This window comes from Triturus cristatus, chromosome 1_1 (assembly GCF_964204655.1).
Source record: "Triturus cristatus chromosome 1_1, aTriCri1.1, whole genome shotgun sequence".
In the NCBI taxonomy this organism is placed as follows: Eukaryota; Metazoa; Chordata; class Amphibia; order Caudata; family Salamandridae; genus Triturus; species Triturus cristatus.
Genome location: NC_140579.1, coordinates 57,433,052 through 57,455,100, shown reverse-complemented (window position 1 = coordinate 57,455,100; position 22,049 = coordinate 57,433,052). Strand labels below are relative to the sequence as shown.

Below are 22,049 nucleotides of genomic sequence, written 5' to 3'. Positions count from 1 at the left end.
GTGGACCCACCCCTCACATGTCTGTCCACTGCTGGTAGTGATATGCACCCACCCCTCATATGTCTGGGCACTGCTGGGAGTCCTCTGCACCCACCCCTCATATGTCTGTCCACTGCTGGGAGTCCTCTGCACCCACCCCTCATATGTTTGGACACTGCTGGGAGTCCTCTGCACCCACCCCTCATATGTCTGGGCACTGCTGGGAGTCCTCTGCACCCACCCCTCATATGTCTGGGCACAGCTGGGAGTCCTCTGCACCCACACCTCATATGTCTGGACACTGCTGAGAGTCCTCTGCACACACCCCTCATATGTCTGGACACTGCTGGGAGTCCTCTGCACCCACCCCTCATATGTCTGGGCACTGCTGGGAGTCCTCTGCACCCACCCCTCATATGTCTGGACACTGCTGGGAGTCCTCTGCTCCCACCCCTCATATGTCTGGACACTGCTGGTATTGATATGCACCCACCCCTCATATGTCTGTCCACTGCTGGTATTGATATGCACCCACCCCTCATATGTCTGTCCACTGCTGGTAGTGATATGCATCCACCCCTCATATGTCTGTCCACTGCTGGGAGTCCTCTGCACCCACCCCTCATATGTCTGGGCACTGCTGGGAGTCCTCTGCACCCACCCCTCACATGTGTGGACACTGCTGGTAGTGATATGCACCCACCCCTCATATGTCTGGGCACTGCTGGGAGTCCTCTGCACCCACCCCTCATATGTCTGGACACTGCTGGGAGTCCTCTGCACCCACCCCTCATATGTCTGGGCACTGCTGGGTGTCCTCTGCACCCACCCCTCATATGTCTGGGCACTGCTGGGAGTCCTCTGCACCCACCCCTCATATGTCTGGACACTGCTGGTAGTGATATGCACCCACCCCTCATATGTCTGGACACTGCTGGGAGTCCTCTTCACCCACCCCTCATATGTCTGGGCACTGCTGGGAGTCCTCTGCACCCACCCCTCATATGCCTGGGCACTGCTGGTAGTCCTCTGCACCCACCCCTCACATGTCTGTCCACTGCTGGTAGTGATATGCACCCACCCCTCATATGTCTTGGCACTGCTGGGAGTCCTCTGCAACCACCCCTCATATGTCTGTCCACTGCTTGTAGTCCTCTGCACCCACCCCTCATATGTCTGGACACTGCTGGGAGTCCTCTGCACCCACCCCTCATATGTCTGGGCACTGCTGGGAGTCCTGTGCACCCACCCCTCATATGTCTGTCCACTGCTGGGAGTCCTCTGCACCCACCCCTCATATGTCTGGATACTGCTGGGAGTCCTCTGCACCCACCCCTCATATGTCTGGGCACTGCTGGTAGTGATATGCATCCACCCCTCATATGTCTGTCCACTGCTGGTAGTGATATGCATCCACCCCTCATATGTCTGTCCACTGCTGGGAGTCCTCTGCACCCACCCCTCATATGTCTGGACACTGCTGGGAGTCCTCTGCACCCACCCCTCATATGTCTGGGCACTGCTGGGAGTCCTGTGCACCCACACCTCATATGTCTGGGCACTGCTGGGAGTCCTCTGCAACCACCCCTCATATGTCTGTCCACTGCTGGGAGTCCTCTGCACCCACCCCTCATATGTCTGGATACTGCTGGGAGTCCTCTGCACCCACCCCTCATATGTCTGGGCACTGCTGGGAGTCCTGTGCACCCACCCCTCATATCTCTGTCCACTGCTGGTAGTGATATGCATCCACCCCTCATATGTCTGGACACTGCTGGGAGTCCTGTGCACCCACCCCTCATATGTCTGGACACTGCTGGGAGTTCTCTGCACCCACCCCTCATATGTCTGGGCACTGCTGGGAGTCCTCTGCACCCACCCCTCATATGTCTGTCCACTGCTGGTAGTGATATGCACCCACTCCTCATATGTCTGGGCACTGCTGGGAGTCCTGTGGACCCACCCCTCACATGTCTGTCCACTGCTGGTAGTGATATGCACCCACCCCTCATATGTCTGGGCACTGCTGGGAGTCCTCTGCACCCACCCCTCATATGTCTGTCCACTGCTGGGAGTCCTCTGCACCCACCCCTCATATGTTTGGACACTGCTAGGAGTCCTCTGCACCCACCCCTCATATGTCTGGGCACTGCTGGGAGTCCTCTGCACCCACCCCTCATATGTCTGGGCACAGCTGGGAGTCCTCGGCACCCACACCTCATATGTCTGGACACTGCTGGGAGTCCTCTGCACCCACCCCTCATATGTCTGGACACTGCTGGGAGTCCTCTGCACCCACCCCTCATATGTCTGGGCACTGCTGGGAGTCCTCTGCACCCACCCCTCATATGTCTGGACACTGCTGGGAGTCCTCTGCTCCCACCCCTCATATGTCTGGACACTGCTGGTATTGATATGCACCCACCCCTCATATGTCTGTCCACTGCTGGTATTGATGTGCACCCACCCCTCATATGTCTGTCCACTGCTGGTAGTGATATGCACCCACCCCTCATATGTCTGTCCACTCCTGGGAGTCCTCTGCACCCACCCCTCATATCTCTGTCCACTGCTGGTAGTGATATGCATCCACCCCTCATATATCTGTCCACTGCTGGGAGTCCTCTGCACCCACCCCTCATATGTCTGGGCACTGCTGGGAGTCCTCTGCACCCACCCCTCACATGTGTGGGCACTGCTGGTAGTGATATGCACCCACCCCTCATATGTCTGCGCACTGCTGGGAGTCCTCTGCACCCACCCCTCATATGTCTGGACACTGCTGGGAGTTCTCTGCACCCACCCCTCATATGTCTGGGCACTGCTGGGTGTCCTCTGCACCCACCCCTCATATGTCTGGGCACTGCTGGGAGTCCTCTGCACCCACCCCTCATATGTCTGGACACTGCTGGTAGTGATATGCACCCACCCCTCATATGTCTGGACACTGCTGGGAGTCCTCTTCACCCACCCCTCATATATCTGGGCACTGCTGGGAGTCCTCTGCACCCACCCCTCATATGTCTGGGCACTGCTGGTAGTCCTCTGCACCCACCCCTCATATGTCTGTCCACTGCTGGTAGTGATATGCACCCACCCCTCATATGTCTGGGCACTGCTGGGAGTCCTCTACACCCACCCCTCATATGTCTGGGCACTGCTGGGAGTCCTGTGCACCCACCCCTCATATGTCTGTCCACTGCTGGTAGTGATATGCACCCACCTCTCATATGTCTGTCCACTGCTGGGAGTCCTCTGCACCCACCGCTCATATGTCTGGACACTGCTGGGAGTCCTCTGCACCCACCCCTCATTTGTCTGTCCACTGCTGGGAGTCCTCTGCACCCACCCCTCATATATCTGGGCACTACTGGAAGTCCTCTGCACCCACCCCTCATATGGCTGCGCACTGCTGGTAGTCCTCTGCACCCACCCCTCATATGTCTGTCCACTGCTGGTAGTGATGTGCGCCCACCCCTCACATGTCTGGGCACTGCTGGGAGTCCTGTGCACCCACCCCTCATATGTCTGTCCACTGCTGGTAGGGATATGCACCCACCCCTCATATGTCTGGACACTGCTGGGAGTCCTCTGCACCCACCCCTCATATGTCTGGGCACTGCTGGGAGTCCTCTGTACCCACCCCTCATATGTCTGGGTACTGCTGGTAGGCCTCTGCACCCACCCACGCACCCCCTTGGAGCTGTACACTGCTGGCCAGGACCTACACACACAACAATTTGGAGGTAACATGCTGGGCCAGTCCTCTATGCCCACATTCCTGGCGTGTGTTCGCCTCGTATCCAAGTTTTCCTGCTGCCGTAACGGGGTACGTGTGGTACGGACCGTACCCACGCATGTATGCGTGGGTACGTTCCGTACCTGAGTACTCATGGGGCTGTAGGTGTACGTACCTGATTACTCATGGGGCCGTAGGGGTACGCACCGTATACCAACGCATGTATGCGTGGGTACGGTCTGTACCTGAGTACTCATGGGGCCGTAGGGGTACGCACCGTACCCACGCATGCGTGGGTACGGTCCGTACCACTGTTGTCATGGCGCCGTAGGGGTACGTGTGGTACGCACCGTACCCATGCATGTTGTTCTCACCTTCTGCGGCGTGTGCGTCGGGTGCGGTGCACCAGGTCGTAGGCCAAGAGGACCGGGATGACACGTACAGTAGGGTTCATGGCTGTACGTCGCGTACCGGGGCTCCGTGGCATGGCGGTTCGCGTCGGACTCTGCTTTTCTGGCTGTGTTTGGCTCCCGTAAAAAAAGAGCCGTATGGAGTGACGTAGGGACGAATCGTACTTGCTGGGCCGGAAAACGCTGGTGAAATACGTACGGACGTCGCGTACAAGCAGTTCTGGATCGGAATCGTGGGTACTTGTTTGCTCTACGGCCTTTTGTACGATTCGTACAGAAAAAGACTTTCTGTATGAATCGTACTTCCTAGGTTGTAGAAGGAGTTTACCTGGTGAGAAAACGCTCCGTACGACTATTCGTAGGGCCTTTTTACAGGATCAGAATCACCCCCTAAATGTACCATGTTCAGGGAAAGCTAAGACACCATCATCTCTTGTATACTCCACCCAATTTTCCAACCATACGTATGATATCCCATTTTCATCATCATATAGGAAGCCGGTGTTTTAGGAGGTGGCATAAGAATTCCCTCCCTAGTTATTATGCGCTTGTCCTTCTTAAAGAATTCTTGATCTTATTAATCAACTTAATTTTCTCGTTCTTTTATCTAATTCACTCGACAAAATCCCCCCCCAAAAAAAACCTCTTCTGTGTTATCCCTAAACCTTTTATTCAACACTCGTCCAATGCCTGCTCGACTCACACCAATAATCCAATCAGGGCTCACTGCGTAGTCCCTTCTTCACCCAATACCAGCATGCTACCTGTTTACTGACCAATCAGAGATTACAACGTACCCACTTGTCTGACCAATGCCAGCGCAACTCTTGTGACGTCAGTATTACTCCTTCTACTGACCCTTCCGTTACAATCTGCAGTTTTCTCGTTTCCGCTGCTTCAACCAATACCAGCGCGGCTCTGTGGTGTCAGTATTACTCCTGCTACTGACTCTCCCTTTACAAGGTAATACAACAATGTCTTTTCCGTCTTTCGTTATAAAGTTCTTGTTAGTAACAATGTAAAAACAGCGCTACTCTGTCTGCTCCACTAAACCAAAGATAGTTTCTCCACGCGCTACAAAGAAAAAATTCCTTCCTGTCACTACGAGTAAAAACCACTGTTTAACCTTCACTAAAGCTCGGGGAGGACCTGCTGCTCCTCTAGGGATACTTCTCCTTTGGGTAAGGCCAAAGTTTCACAGGCAGGCCCTCTGCTATCATTCACACTCTACTGTAATATAATACTGCCAGCCCTGCGTAGCTTCTCAGTATTATGACAACAGACGAGTAACCTTCTGCAGTGTGATTTCCATTTACCACACTCTTCTAAATTCCGTTCCCGGGATTCCCAGGTATCTCTGTACCTGTGCTTCCAGACAACATAAAACGCAACACTAACTCTTTGTGTTAAACATATAGTTAATTAGTCAGAACAATAGTCAATAATCAATGATCAATAATCACCAAACTAATCGATAATAACCATCGCTCTGCTACCACAAAAACTGATTTAGTGAAAATCAAGGATAAACATTTCACCATCAACATTTTATTCACAATTGGCCCATATACACATTCAGGTTTCCTGATCTGAATTGGTCAATGTCCTACTAATCTTTGCAGATCAACACTCTTCCTTTGGTCAATGGACCATTAGTCGAGTAGTTGATGGTGATATTAGCACATTTATTAACCTATCTTATATCTTTCAATAAATTAATCACAGACTCCAAGTAAGATTCAATAGATTTTATCTAATAATTCATTCAAAATGAACACTCATTTGTACAGATTCACAGTGCAAACTCCAACTTTCATGAGAGAGAAAAGTTCATTTATCAAATTGCATTCGGATACACAGATACATTCAACAACTTCACTACATTAAGAGTGACAGATGAAAAGACAATAGACACAATTAATCGTACATTGCAAAAGATATGCAAATTCAAGACAGAAATATAATTACCTACTGGTGAAATGGGAAACCCAACCCCTGACCAAAAGGATTGGTGGAGGTCACCTGATAAAGAGTCAGGAGACAGACTATAGGACAGGTGCAGGTGCAGGTGCTCTGGCTCACCCTTAGACCCTATTCCGCAGAAATTCTGGAAAGAATTAGGGTCAGATACCTTTCCGCACCTCCATATGATTATTAACCAGTCATTAACTAGTGGTGTAGTCCCTGCCTGTTGGAAGGATGCGTTGGTATCACCCCTGTTAAAACCCTCGCTGGATCCCGCTTGCTACGGGAGTTATCGCCCTATTTCTTTACTGCCCTATCCAGTTAAGATAGTTGAGCGACTTGTCAGCCAGGAGCTTTCTGAGTTTCTTGAGAGCAACGGGATTTTGGAGGAGAATCAGTTTGGCTTTCGTCCAGGGCATGGTACCGAGTCTGCCCTGATCATTGCTATGGACGATTTGCGAATGCGGGCGGACAAGGGGCACTCTGCAACTTTGATATTGCTTGACTTGTCCGCCGCTTTCGATACGGTTAGCCATAGTATTCTACTACTTCGGCTTGAGGAGATAGGGGTTACAGGTTTGGCCCTCAAATGGCTATGCTCCTATCTATGCGAGCAGTCTTTTTGCCTCCATTCCAATCAGATTTTTTGCCGAACAAACAGGGGGTTCCACAGGGTTCCTCTATTAGCCCTATTTTGTTCAATGTTTATATGCGCCCTTTGGTGCAGATCATCAAATCCTGTAATATCTCTGCAGTTAATTATGCAGATGATACACAACTGATTTTCTCCTAGGATGGTGATGATCAGGTGGACTCTTTATCCTCTTTCCACAATTGCATGATAGAAATGACGAATTGGCTGAGGAATAATGATCTGCAGTTCAATGGTGCCAAAACTGAGATTCTACACTGCTCAGTGGGAAGGGTGCCTTTTACCCTTCCTTCCAATTTTTGGCCTCTCCCTCTAGATACCCCTTTGGTCCCTGTAAAGACTGCTCGCAATTTGGGCGTCTGCCTTAATGAGAATCTAAGTCTGGAGTCACATGTCAACAAGGTAGCTTCAAACTGTTATCTGATCATGAGAGGTCTACGTAGGATTCTGCCCCTTCTTCCCTCTCATGTACGAGGTACAGTAGTCCGATGCACAATCCTTAGTCGCCTGGACTACTGTAATGCCTTGTTGCTTGCCTCCCCTACATATCTGATTCAGAGACTTCAACGGATCCAGGCTGCTGCCGCAAAGCTTGCTCTTTTTAGACCGCGCTTCTCCTCCAGCACTAGGGCCCTGTCCGACTTACACTGGCTGACCGTGCATCAGAGAATTTTGTTTAAATCTCTGTGTGTAGTTTTTAAGGCTCTTCATGGCTTTGGCCCTTTACCACTGCAGAATCTCTTCAGTTGGTATACTCCTACGCGCATGCTGCGCTCCTCCTCAGCTAGGCTGGCCTTTACTCCCAAAACAACGAGAGTCACCCTGGGAGGCCGTGCCTTTAGCTCTGCGGCTGCACGCTTATGGAATGGCCTCCCTGTGGAGCTACGCCTGGTCCGGGATCTGACCCTTTTCCGCAGACAGCTGAAAACTTGGCTATTCCCCAGAACTTAATCCTTAGCTCCCCACTGTCTCCTTCCTCACTCTGTCTTTCAGCGCCAGGATGCCCGTTGGGTTGCAGCGCGCTCTATAAATATAAAATACATACATACATACATACTTACTACACTTCTCTAGAACCTGACGCACCAGAGCGCATCCCTCTCTTACACTTTCTCCCTCCTCGATAGTCTTCCGCAAATCTTCAATCTAATCAGGCTGTCTCTCAGTATTGAATGTTCCCAGTGTGTTCTTCTCCAGAAGCAGCTCTCACCCACTCCTCACGCAGCATTGACGTTGTCGACTACTACACTTCTCTAACCTTAATTCACTCAATTTATACCCATTAATTGTGCATGTCCCACCCTCAGAAGTTGCAAGGATCCGTGAATCATGGATTGTGATTGGGCAGAGGCAGGGGACACCTCATGCTGTCATTCTTTTTTTTCAATAAATCTTTTTATTAAACAGTCTCGACATAGAGGTACAATTTCACAATGGTCAATAAAGGGATTAACAGCGAAATCAGATATGCACACATATACAATAGTATAATTCATCGGAATTCACGGAGAGGGGGGATCATCACTGTCAGCATCACGGGGAGGGGTACAGATATCGCCACGGCATGCATTCCAGGGGGCCCAAATCTTAGACCATTTTCAGGGGCAGCCCCGGGCCACATAAACTGTCTTTTCTCGTAGCATACACCAGTCAAGGTCTTTCTTCCAATCTGCAACCGTGGGTGTATGTGGGGCTCCCCAGAGTTGCGCAATATTTCTCATGAAGCCAAGCATGACCCACCACGTGGTATAACTGTTGAAATCCGTAGGGTCCCAGATGTTAAGGAGGCATCTGGGAGCTTCTGGTTTGATTGCTACCTCCGGTGTTTCGCTCATGATTGCATGTATGTTACGCCAATATTCCTGGATCAGCTCACAGTGCCATAGTATGTGTATGAACCTGCCCAACTGTGTGCATCCCCGCCTACAAGATCCGTCCGTCAGCCCACCCATATACATCAGTTGGGGACCAGTTATGTAAATTCTGTGAAGGATCTTTAGTTGTACCAGTCTGAGTCGCGGCGGGATCGCAACAGTTTTGGGGGAGGAGACCGCTGTCTGCCAACTTTCATCGTCTAGCTCTATTCCGTTCTCAGTCCATTTGTCTCGTAGTGCCAGCAGGGGGTCCTCCATATTATTAATATGTTTTCGATAGGTTAGGGAAATGGCCTTTTCGGGCAGGTGGCCGTCTAGCAGCCTATCCTCTAATGGGGAGGCATCCGGTGGAGTTGTGGTACTGGACAATGCTGTTTGCAAAGCGTGCCGGATTTGCAAGTAACGAAAAAACTCAGAATCTGCCAGAGCAAATTGGGTTTGGAGAGTTTTAAAGGGTTTCACACCCTCTGTGCACCAAAGTTCCCTAACATGGGAGATGCCGATTAGATCCCATTTGTCAAAGCCCTTGGAATTTCCCAAGTGTCCAAGTTCCTGCGAGTCCCACAGAGGTGTGGCAAGAGTCAGCCTATTGTGCCAGCCAAGCGACTTGGTTGCAGAGTGCCAGATTTTAACTGTGTGGTTGGTGGGGCCAGTGAGTGGGTATCTGCCTGGTTTAGAATATAGCGCACAGGAATCGGCCCTGTTTGGAAGAATCCAACAATCCATAAGGAACCCCGGTTTGTCAGGGCGACCATAAGTGCCATGATTTATTGCTGTGATGTGCGCTGCCCAGTAATATTTTTTAATGTCGGGTAAACCGATACCGCCGTCATACCAGCTGAGTGTGAGCTTCTTTAAAGCAATACGCGGTCTCCCTCCTCAAAGAAGGTCTCGCTGGAGCCCTTCAATTTCTTTAAAATACGATTTTGGGACAGGATCAGCCGAGTTCTGTAGGGCAAATAAGAAATGGGGTAAGGACATCATTTTAAATAAGGCCGCTTTGTCCAATAGTGAGAGCGGGAGCGACTTCCAGTTTGCTATATCACTTCTGAGTCTTTGCAAGGGGGGAGCCAGGTTACGGGCGTATCTGACAGATGGGTCAAGAGAAATTAATATGGCCAAATATTTGAAGCCTTCTGAGGCTATTGTTATAGGACAGTTTAGGGGTAAAGGAGGGAGGCCCCCCCAGAGGACATACAGCAGCGATTTTTGCAAATTGACACGAAACCCAGAATATCTGCCAAAGGTGTCCAGGATATCAAATACTGCAATCAGGGATCTCTTTGGGGACGTGAGATACAGAAGAATATCGTCTGCATATAGAGAGATTCGGTCCTCCCAGTCTGCAGACCACCGAATGCCACGGATCATTACATCCTTGCGGATCCATGCCGCTAGTGGTTCGAGGGCCAAAGCGAACTATAAAGGAGAAAGGGGGCATCCCTGGCGGGTCCCCCGGCTAAGTGTGAAGGGCTCTGATTTCCTGTTGTTCACGACTATTTGAGCCATCGGCGCGCTATATAATAGTCGCACCCAGCGGCAGAAAGTAGGCCCAAACCCCAATTTAGCTAGTACGGCAAATAGATAGGGCCATTCCAGTGTATCAAATGCCATGGTGGCATCTAGGGAGACTATAATTGCATCCTCGCGTATCGTCGGTACCCTGCCTAGGACCCCGTGCAATCTACGAAAGTTTAGAGCAGTGTTTCTTCTAGGCATAAACCCGGATTGATCTGGGTGCACTAGGTCCCCTATAACCCTGATCAGCCTAGTGGCGAGCACTTTAGCTAAAATTTTTGGTTCCGCATTTAGTAAGGATATGGGCCGATAAGAGGCGCATTCAGTTTTGAGTTGCCCTTCTTTGTGGATCGTAACAATGGTTGCAATTCTCTGATCATATGGCAGTGATCCTGCTTAAGGCTGTCTTCGAACATGGACGTTAGATAAGGGGCCAATTTATCTGGACGGAGCTTGTAAAGTTCGATTGGGATACCATTTGGGCCTAGGGCTTTTCCCAAGTGCATCGCTATTATTGCAGTTGCTATTTCGTCAGCGGTTTGGACACTATCCATAAATGTTCGGTCAGTGTCCGAGAGCATAGGAAGGGAGATATCTTTAATAGGGTCAGAGAATTCTGTCTCAGGGTACGGCGCCACCGAGTCATATAATGTGCGGAAGTGGGCTGCAAAGTGATTGGCTATGTCTTGGGGTCTGTAACGGGGGACATGTCAGCGCCTCTAAGTTCTGGCACGAGCCTGCTTGCATGGTCCTTTTTATCCAGCCAGGCGATTCATTTGCCAGCTTTGTCACCCCAGTCATATATCCGGCCCAACCTGTCTTGTCCCATTAATTTGGCACAATCGTTGACCTGTGCCCGGTATTCGTCCTGGTGCAGACGGAGCGAGTGGAGGGCTTCAGGTGTGGCATATGAGTTAACGTCTTGTTCAAGACGGTAGAGCTCTTGTTCTATGTCAGAGATGTCTTTTACCCTGTCTTTCTTGGATCCCGCGATTAGGGAAAGGGCTTGTCTCCGGACTACTGTTTTGAAGGCTTCCCATAACGTTTGTGGGGACTCAACGGTGTGTTCGATCTCTAAGAAATAATCGTCAATAGATTTATTTAGGTCTTTTCGTATTTTTGGGTTCTTTAGGTACCAGGGATTGATAGGGGCAATGCGTCCCACTTGTGTGTGGTCTAGGACTATGTGGACCCATAGAGGGGAATGATCAGAAATACCTCTAGCCAGATGTCGCATCTCATGAACATCCGTTATTTGTGGAGCTGGGACAACTATATAGTCAAGGCGGGAGAGACTGTTTTGTGCCCCGGAGTGGAAAGTGTGTTGGATTTTGCCCGGATTGTATGCTCTCCATCCATCTACCAGCCACATCGCCTCCAAAAATCTGGAGAAAGTGTGCGCAGCTTGGGGGGTTGTGCGAGGGGGGTGTCTGTCCAGTGAGCCCGCATGCTGTCATTCTTGATTTCTTAACTAATTATTTGTTTACTAAACCCTTCCCATTTAATTTATTCAATTTCCAGAACCATTTCCTTTCACATTATTCACAGAACAGATTAGATACAATTTTTAGGAAATTCTACAGTTGAAGAACGTTCCCAGGCATCTGTCCTTGGTTCTTGGCAGCCTGTCAATCATCCGATCACCAGGTCACTTCAAAACTTCAGTGCGCAGTCTCAACTTGTGTTACGTCCCAACCGCCATCTTTTCCTTTGGCTCATCAGGCCCAAACGCACACTATTGATAAAGGAATCATAAACAGATGTGAATTTCTCAAATATGTTTTTATCACTGTTCACCACCCACTTCTACTCTATCCCATGTTATTTTCTTCTTTGTTAAGCAAAAGCATTAGCAGTGATAGATCTTTTTAAAATCCAGGCAAGCATATGCCGGGCACGCCGTACCTCGAGACCTACAGTTAGCAACTCCTTGCGCATGTGTGAGGATTTTCCGCTCACATGGGTTAATCACATGGTTATTTGCGCTGTACTAGTTTGCACATGGGCAAGACTATTTTCGGTTTCAAGCGGGATTTCAGTTACGTAGCAAATTATTCTTTGTTATTTAAGCAAGCATAAAGCCTTATTCTCATGTATGAATGCCGCGTGTAAGTTAATTTTCTTGTATCTATTGTTTCTATTTGTTAGTATCTGTTACCGAGAGGTTGATCCGAGCAAGTTTCTTTTCCTCGAATCCTTGCTCCATCACATAGGGTTTTTTATAGATCAGAAAACATTTTATGAAACCAGAAAATAAAGCATGACAAGGATGCACAAGCCAAGAACCTTGCTTGTAGCTGTGTCCTCACCCGATACTTCACAGAAGGGATGGTTGACAAGTCACATGTTGTACCAAGAATTATGCACACGGACCTGTAAGTATCAAGGAACCGCCGTGCGTCTCTCTGAAAAAGGATTGCAAACAGCAAGGTATGAAGCAACTGGGACTCAAGGCAAGTAGGCTTCAGTAGGTCTGTAAAGGGAACGGGTACCAGGGGAAAGGAAAAAACAAACAATTGCTCATGACACCAAACTGTGACGCTCCTGTTTCTCATTGCTCGGAAGGCCCACCCATACCTACGTCACCCCACCCTCCATAGACTGGTCTTCCTGATCTTCCATCAGACCTGTCTGTTTATGGGTCAGAGGTATCGTGTTCTGCAGCTTTGTAATAGTACTGCGCAGATTTACCTGCTTCTCCTTGTTCTTGAATGTCTCCTGACAATCCTACAATAATTGTATAGAAATGTTCTAGCTGACTGGAACACCGAACACTGTAGCCCGTGTATCAAGCACCTTCAACATTTAAAAAATGAGGAACAAGAACATAGGAGATTACATGGGGAAGCAAGTAGAAGCAAGGAAAAAAGAAAGATAGGTAGAAAGAAAAGTGAAGGAAAGAAGGTTAGGAGAAAGGGTAAAAGAAAGGAAGGAATGGTGATACAGAGGCAAAGATAAATGGCTAGAAGGTAGGATGGATGCAAGGTTGAAAAATGAATGGATGGCAGAAAGAATGGAAAGATAAGTGTGAAAAGATGGATGTTCAAAAGGATCAACTATTGTTAGATGTATTAACTGATGGATGGCTAAGTCACAGGATGGGTGGATGGATGTTTACATGGATGTATGCATAGATGATGGGTGTGTGAACGGATGGTTTGTTGGAAAAGCCCAGGGATTGATGGATGGTGAACGATTGAATGATGGTTGATAGAATGAATGGATGACATAGACATGTGAAATGGCTATTGCATCTATGGCAACATTTCATTTACCTCCTTTAGTAGCTGGGAAGTTTCCTCCTTTGAATGAACCTTTTTTTGGTCCCCTGCATGGAGGTGTCTTGTCTAGCTCTAAGCAATATCGATAATGTATTATGTTTAGGATCCATTTGTCTGAAGTGATCTTCCTTGACTCCTGAGGAAGTTTTTTTATTCTGCCTCCTACTGGTGTTAGCTGTAGGAGTTGGTGGTATTTTAACTTTCCTCTTCCTGATGTTGTTAGAGAGTGTTTTGTGATAGTTGGTAAAGCACTTATTTGCAGGTGGTGGTGTCCCTACCCTTTCTGACTGCCCTCTTCCACGTGTTTGACCTCAACAGGACTGTTTTCCTTTTTGGAATTGCCAATTCTGCTGTTGTTTAGTCTCTTGACTTGCCCGTTGGTACATCTGATGGGATTTCCCAGAATGGAAGCAGCCCCTACCTGCAGGTTTTTTCAAAGACCCTGACCCCCTGCGCATACTGCCTCTGAACTGTAGAGCTCCTTTGATTTGGCTGTTTCGTTGTCTTTTTTTCAGCTAATTAAGTGTCTCATCGACAGCACTTCCAAACAGCTGTTCCACATTAAATGGCTCATTCTGGATATTTGCTTGAACTTTGGGTTTAAACCCTGAGATTCTAAGGCAGGGGTGATGGCATAGAGTTACTGATATCATCATCTGTCGGCTAGATGACGCTGCCGCATCTTTTGCTGACTTCAAGCATGTATTGGCAATGTTCTTGCCATTGTCCACCAAGGGTGCTGCCCTCTTTCGATTACGTTCTGGGAGATATTTCATAAGCTCCCTGACCTCCTTCCAGTGTTAGTAGGCATGGTGATTCAGTAGTGCATTCAAATTTGTGATCCCCCACTGATTTGCAGCACTTCTTTAGAGTTTTTGTCCATGAGATCTATTCTTCTACTCTCCTTGTCAGGAGGTGGCCCTGTGGTAGTTGGGACGTTAACCCTCATCCTCGTTGTAGCTGCAATAATTGAGTCTGCAGGTACAGAACCCCTTATGTAGGCAGGATCTTTGGATGAATATTTATATTTTTTCTTTGTCCTTGGTGTGATGGCTCGACATGTGACAGGCTCTTTACGGATTCCTTCCCCTAGTCCAAAACGCTTGGTAGCAGAGGCAAGAATTACCTCATGCTTTGGGTTTCTCCTCTTCTAGTTGAACCCCATATCTATCTGCTACCTTTTTTATCACCTTGTTGTATGTGCCTATGCCTTCCAGTGGAGATGGTCTTGATGTGCAACTGTCTACCCCCTCTTTTGGTGAGTCTGTGTCTAAGACCTGCCATTGTATTTCAGTGTATTTAGAAGCCTTTGTACCCTGATATTGTACGCCATTTGTTCTTCCTCCTCTTCATAGAGGTTTTCTTCCTCCAGTTCTTCCTGAGGCTCAGGAGTCCAAGGCGGCTATATCTCCTTGAAGCTCTTCTGCCCCATATCATTTGATGTCGAGGATTTTCTTGGAATTTGACCCTCCTTAAGACTTTTTTCAAAGTCTTTACATTTCTGGAGCAGGACTGCCATTTTGACTTCGAGACACTTTTTCTTCTTTTCGATTTCAGCTTCTTCTTTGATGTCAGAGTGTTTCATAGACAAATTGGTTGGAAAACCTTGTAGGTCTGTTTACAACCTTTCCAGTTTGGACATCGAGGTGTCCTTCCCTCGTGCGTCCTTCGACGACTTGGCCTTGTCAGGCTTCGTGCCTGCTGCTGTCTCCCTTTCAAAGGTACCAAGTGGTTCCTTATCTCAGGTTCGTTGAGTGCTTTGACACCGAGGCTCCCTTCAAGGTTTTTGAGTCTGATTTTAGCGACTCTGGTAAGATTTTTGAGGACAATGGTTGTCTTACCTCAGTTCTAGATGTCTTCCTGGACCTCTGGGTCTCGACGTTGACAATATGTATGTTGACCTCCGTTTCCCCTTCTGGGTCTTTGGTGATGTTCACCTCTTTGTCGCTTGAGAGGCCTAAGTCTCATAGAGAGGGTCGTGAGTTTTGACTCTGTATGGTGTGCTGGGCTGGCCTCTGCCTATGTCTTACCCTCAGGGTCTACGGTGTGAACATGGAACAGGCATTACAGTCCTCACTTCGATAATCTATGGCAGGTAAAGATTGCAGACCGGATATTTGACTTTCTGTGCAAATTTGTGGTGGCAGCTTTTGCATAACTGGAAATGTATTTTCTCTATAACGTCATACAGGGAGCCCCCCACACATGCATTCTCTGAAACCGTCAATAAAATTATTCTCCTCTTCTTGAAATCTCCCCTGGTATCTTCTTTAGATGCTTTCCGTAACTTTGGTTGACTTTCGGTGAACTTCTCACGATCTTCGGTTAACTTCTTCCAAGTGTTGTAGAGCCTTCAGCATGTATCCAGACCCAACAGAGGAGAAAAAGAATCTGAAAATGGTGACCAAACGTGGGAGCTTCTGGAGGAAGCACAATGTCACAAGGGGACACCAAATGGTGGGCGCCGGAAAAAATTCACAGATTACCAAACAGAACAGATCTGCTGTCAGTGGAAGAAGGAAGGATGCTACACCCAGAATCAGAATCTTTAAGTCTGGCAGCATGGCTCTTGAAGACTGAGAATTTGAATACCAAAAGCTCCCAGAAAATACGATGCCTGTCCTGAAAGAGGCAAGGAAGCCAACAACAAGAAGGTGTTATATGGCTAAATGGAAAAGATATTCATTCACTCTGGTGTCTTCAAGAGGGATCAGTAAGGAAAAACACAAGAGTAAAAAAAAAGCTAAAATATTTAACACACCTCTAGACTGCAAACTAACATATGCATCTTTAAAGGTTCACTTAGCAGCAATAGTGGCATACACAAGGGGCCATATTGGGACAAGTTTTTTCACAGCACCTGCGGTAAAGAGATTGCTTGAAGGAGCAAAGAGAATTGCACCACCAAAAAAGGTACCTGCACCCACATGGAATTTGCATGTAGTGCTTACACAGCGGACTGGATTCAAGCAGGCTGGACTGTTCCCATGAGGCACAGGGTCAGACTGATTTGCATATGGCCATGTCTGAACTGGGGTGGCAGAGTGGGCTAAAGAACGGTGATGGATCAAACCCAGATCAGTTGACTGGGTGTGAGTGTTTGATTGGTTCTGATGCTCCGTCCATCACCACCCCCGTTTGTACCGCTTTGTTCGCCATAAGTTGGCAGGGTATGCTCAGACGTGAGTCCCTTGCTCACTTTGCCACTGGATTCAAGCAAGCCTGGCTGAAGACGGCTGAAATGCCAGAAACCGGTCCTAGGAAGCTTATTCCAGTCCAGGGAAGGCATGGTTTGGCAGTTCGGGCTGGACTGTTCCCATGAGGCACAGGGTCAGACTGATTTGCATATGGCCATGTCTGAACTGGGGTGGCAGAGTGGGCTAAAGAACGGTGATGGATCAAACCCAGATCAGTTGACTGGGTGTGAGTGTTTGATTGGTTCTGATGCTCCGTCCATCACCACCCCCGTTTGTACCGCTTTGTTCGCCATAAGTTGGCAGGGTATGCTCAGACGTGAGTCCCTTGCTCACTTTGCCACTGGATTCAAGCAATCCTGGCTGAAGACGGCTGAAATGCCAGAAACCGGTCCTAGGAAGCTTGTTTCCAGTCCAGGGAAGGCATGGTTTGGCAATTCGGGCTGGACTGTTACCATGAGGCACAGGGTCAGACTGATTTGCATATGGCCATGTCTGAACTGGGGTGGCAGAGTGGGCTAAAGAACGGTGATGGATCAAACCCAGATCAGTTGACTGGGTGTGAGTGTTTGATTGGTTCTGATGCTCCGTCCATCACCACCCCCGTTTGTACCGCTTTGTTCGCCATAAGTTGGCAGGGTATGCTCAGACGTGAGTCCCTTGCTCACTTTGCCACTGGATTCAAGCAAGCCTGGCTGAAGACGGCTGAAATGCCAGAAACCGGTCCTAGGAAGCTTGTTTCCAGTCCAGGGAAGGCATGGTTTGGCAGTTCGGGCTGGACTGTTCCCATGAGGCACAGGGTCAGACTGATTTGCATATGGCCATGTCTGAACTGGGGTGGCAGAGTGGGCTAAAGAACGGTGATGGATCAAACCCAGATCAGTTGACTGGGTGTGAGTGTTTGATTGGTTCTGATGCTCCGTCCATCACCACCCCCGTTTGTACCGCTTTGTTCGCCATAAGTTGGCAGGGTATGCTCAGACGTGAGTCCCTTGCTCACTTTGCCACTGGATTCAAGCAAGCCTGGCTGAAGACGGCTGAAATGCCAGAAACCGGTCCTAGGAAGCTTGTTTCCAGTCCAGGGAAGGCATGGTTTGGCAGTTCGGGCTGGACTGTTCCCATGAGGCACAGGGTCAGACTGATTTGCATATGGCCATGTCTGAACTGGGGTGGCAGAGTGGGCTAAAGAACGGTGATGGATCAAACCCAGATCAGTTGACTGGGTGTGAGTGTTTGATTGGTTCTGATGCTCCGTCCATCACCACCCCCGTTTGTACCGCTTTGTTCGCCATAAGTTGGCAGGGTATGCTCAGACGTGAGTCCCTTGCTCACTTTGCCACTGGATTCAAGCAAGCCTGGCTGAAGACGGCTGAAATGCCAGAAACCGGTCCTAGGAAGCTTGTTTCCAGTCCAGGGAAGGCATGGTTTGGCAGTTCGGGCTGGACTGTTCCCATGAGGCACAGGGTCAGACTGATTTGCATATGGCCATGTCTGAACTGGGGTGGCAGAGTGGGCTAAAGAACGGTGATGGATCAAACCCAGATCAGTTGACTGGGTGTGAGTGTTTGATTGGTTCTGATGCTCCGTCCATCACCACCCCCGTTTGTACCGCTTTGTTCGCCATAAGTTGGCAGGGTATGCTCAGACGTGAGTCCCTTGCTCACTTTGCCACTGGATTCAAGCAAGCCTGGCTGAAGACGGCTGAAATGCCAGAAACCGGTCCTAGGAAGCTTGTTTCCAGTCCAGGGAAGGCATGGTTTGGCAGTTCGGGCTGGACTGTTCCCATGAGGCACAGGGTCAGACTGATTTGCATATGGCCATGTCTGAACTGGGGTGGCAGAGTGGGCTAAAGAACAGTGATGGATCAAACCCAGATCAGTTGACTGGGTGTGAGTGTTTGATTGGTTCTGATGCTCCGTCCATCACCACCCCCGTTTGTACCGCTTTGTTCGCCATAAGTTGGCAGGGTATGCTCAGACGTGAGTCCCTTGCTCACTTTGCCACTGGATTCAAGCAAGCCTGGCTGAAGACGGCTGAAATGCCAGAAACCGGTCCTAGGAAGCTTGTTTCCAGTCCAGGGAAGGCATGGTTTGGCAGTTCGGGCTGGACTGTTCCCATGAGGCACAGGGTCAGACTGATTTGCATATGGCCATGTCTGAACTGGGGTGGCAGAGTGGGCTAAAGAACGGTGATGGATCAAACCCAGATCAGTTGACTGGGTGTGAGTGTTTGATTGGTTCTGATGCTCCGTCCATCACCACCACCCCCGTTTGTACCGCTACACAGCGGACGAAAGCACTTTTTGAACCGTTACAGAAGGCAACATTGCAAATGTCACTCTAATACTGCCTTTTTAGTGGCCATAACATTACTACACAGGGCCAGTGAGTTACAGGCACTCACGTTACAAGAACTATATTTTCAAGTCCACAAGGACAGAATTTTCATGAGAACTGACCCCCAGTTCATGCCAAATCAAAATATTCAAATACCAAGTTTCTTTAATAAACCAAGGACGCACGCAGAAAGGACATTACACACATTAGAATCAATCATTTTATTGCGTGGTACACGTTGAAAATTACACAGCTCAACTGCCTACAACCATCGGTCGGCAGAGCGTAATGCAATGGTCAGTACACAGCGTACAGGTCTACAGCTCGGAGGGCGACCCCGCGAAGAGACGTTTCAGCTCATACCATACCTACAAGGCAACTGCTCAGATACCACTTTTATAAAAATAGAAGAATAAGAAAATAGACAAACACCCCCCCCCCAAGACCACCCACTCCCTCCGCATCAGTCTCTGGTTCCCCAGCCTAGTCACCCGAGGTCATCGGTCACAGCTCAGGATAAGTCAGACTACCCTTGTGGCCCCTGCCGGTTCCAAAGGAATGAGCTGAAGAATTTGTAAGTATTTTGGGCGCGTTACTTCCCTCAATTCCTTTGAAAGGAGCTTCAGGAATGGACCCCAGAGCTTTGCGTACTCTGACCCCTTCCCATCAATGCTGAGCGAGAGGTGCTCCATTGCTAAGAGGTGCCAGAGCCTTCGGATCCAATCCCGCGGGTCAGGTGCGACCGAGGAACCCCATTGCACCAGGAGAACCTGCCGCGCTGCAAGCAAAGCAAGTTGTCTGCCCCTCAGCGAGCGCAAAGGAAAGGATTTGGGATGAGGGAGGCCCAACAACGTGTGCTCAGGTTTCTGGGGGAATGTAATCTGAAACGCCTCGTCAAGATCATCAAGAACCGCTGCCCAATACCGCACCATCTTCAGGCATTGCAACAGCAGGTGTATCAGGGCGCCAGGAAAGCCACATCCCCGCCAGCAGAGGCCTGACTTAGTTATATCCCAAGACTTAATACACGCCGGTGTATAGCACCAATAAGCAACCACTTTATAAGCAGATTCAGCACCCGCTGTGTCAGAGGCAGTTTGATGAGCGCGGTAGAAGATATGCTGACATTCTTTGTGCGTCAGAGGGCGCCCCAACTCAGTCTCCCAGCGAACCTGCACCTTCGACCGCCGGTTCTTAGGATGTGCCATGATCATTGCATACAGTTCTGATATGAGCTTATGGTCATCCTTTTTGCAAATTAACCAGAGCTCAAAAGTGGTCAAGGGACGAGACATCAAAGCGAAGTTAGAAGGTTGGGTCACCCAGTGCACCAGTTGCGAGTAATGAAAAACGTCGGTCTTCGGCAAATTGAAATAGTCTTTGCGTAATTGAGCGAAGGGGATCAAGCCATCTAGGTCAAAGAGGGAGCCCAGCCTTTTACACCCCTCCTCCCTCCAGCGATGAAAGACTGGGGAGGCGCACCCCGGCGGGAAGTCAAGGTTGTCCACAATAGGTGTCATAGGGGAGGGAAACGTAGTCCAACCCTTGTGCCCCGCTAACTGATCCCACGCTTTGAGAGTCGTCGAGGTCACCGGCGACGAATAGAGACCCCATGCCCTATGCTTCCGTGGAAGCCAAAGTTCACGCCATACATTACAACCAGATACTGTCTGGTCCATAAAGTTCCAGTGTTTGCTGGACAGCGGCCTGTTCCACTCCGTGATGTAGCGGAGACAAGATGCTTGATAATAGGCACCCAAGAGCGGGAAGCCCAGCCCCCCAGGGCTTTCGGCGAGGTAACAAGTGATAATGCGAGCCTCGGTCTCCTGTTGTTCCACAGAAACTTATTAAGGAGCCCCTGTAATTTACAAAGGGTGCCCGGCGGAGGCTGCACTGGGAGCATCTGAAACAGATAAAGGATACGCGGGAGTACAGTCATTTTTACTGCCGCTAGTCTCCCGTACCAGGCCAGATTGAGGCGAGACCAGTCGGAGAGCGATTTGGAAGTTTGATCCACCAACAGGTTATAGTTGAGGGAGACAGTTTTAGTGATAGAGGAAGTCAGCCGGATACCCAGGTATGTAATGTCGGCGTGCACCCACTGAAAGTCAAAGTCTCGTTGCTGGTCCTGGACCTCATCGTCAGGGACACAAAGATTAAGAATTTGTGATTTCGAGAAGTTCACTTTAAACCCTGCCACTTTACCAAATTCATGAAGCTCCGCCGCCAAATACCGCAGTGATGAGTGAGGTTGGGTAAGCGAAAGAATAACATCTTCTGCATACAGACTAATTTTGTGGGTGTCAGCGCCAAACTTAATTCCCACTATATCCGGTTTCGAGCATATGCGTTGGGCAAAAGGCTCCATATAGAGCGCAAAAAGTAGCGGGGATAAGGGGCACCCCTGCCGCGTTCCCCTGGAGATGGGGAAAAGGGAAGATTTACACCCATTCACTTTCACCGACGCCTTAGGGGCTGCATAGAGAAATTGCACCCATCGTACAAAATTCTCACCAAGCCCAAAGGCCCGCAAAACTGTAAACAGATAGTCCCAGTCCACCCGATCAAAGGCCTTCTCTGCGTCGATGGAAAGGAGAAAGGCCTGGGCTCGAGATCGGTGAACCAGGTCTATAAGGTGAAGAATTCGCTTGGTATTATCCCCGCCCTGTCGCGTTGGGATAAAGCCGGATTGGTCCGAATCGATGATACCGTTCATCATTGGTCTAAGGCGCGCCACCAGGATACTCGCATAGAGCTTTGCGTCGATGTTTAAAAGGGAAATCGGCCAATACGAGCCACATTCGCTCGGGTCCTTCCCAGGTTTAAGGATGACCGTAATCGCTGCCTCTGACATGGAGAGTGTTACTTCTCCAGTTTCAAGGAAAGAGTTGAAAATACGTGTTAAAAGCGGAGCCAGCTCTACGCAGAAGGTTTTAAAAAACAGAGCTGAGAAGCCATCCAGCCCCGGAGATTTGGCAATCTTTAGACAGGCTATCGCTGATATGACTTCCTCTATGCGAATAGCGGTATCCAAAGCTTCGGCCGATGATTTAAACAGCAGCGTAATGCGGCAGGACGTGAGATAGTCCGCCACCCCTTCC

General features: G+C 49.2%; 1 protein-coding gene across 4 annotated transcripts in view; it reads left to right on the top strand.

Moving 5' to 3' along the window:
* Window positions 1-22,049, top strand: part of LOC146869379 (interferon-induced 35 kDa protein homolog) — a 262,547-nt gene that overhangs the window by 195,811 nt on the left and 44,687 nt on the right. The window lies entirely within an intron of this gene.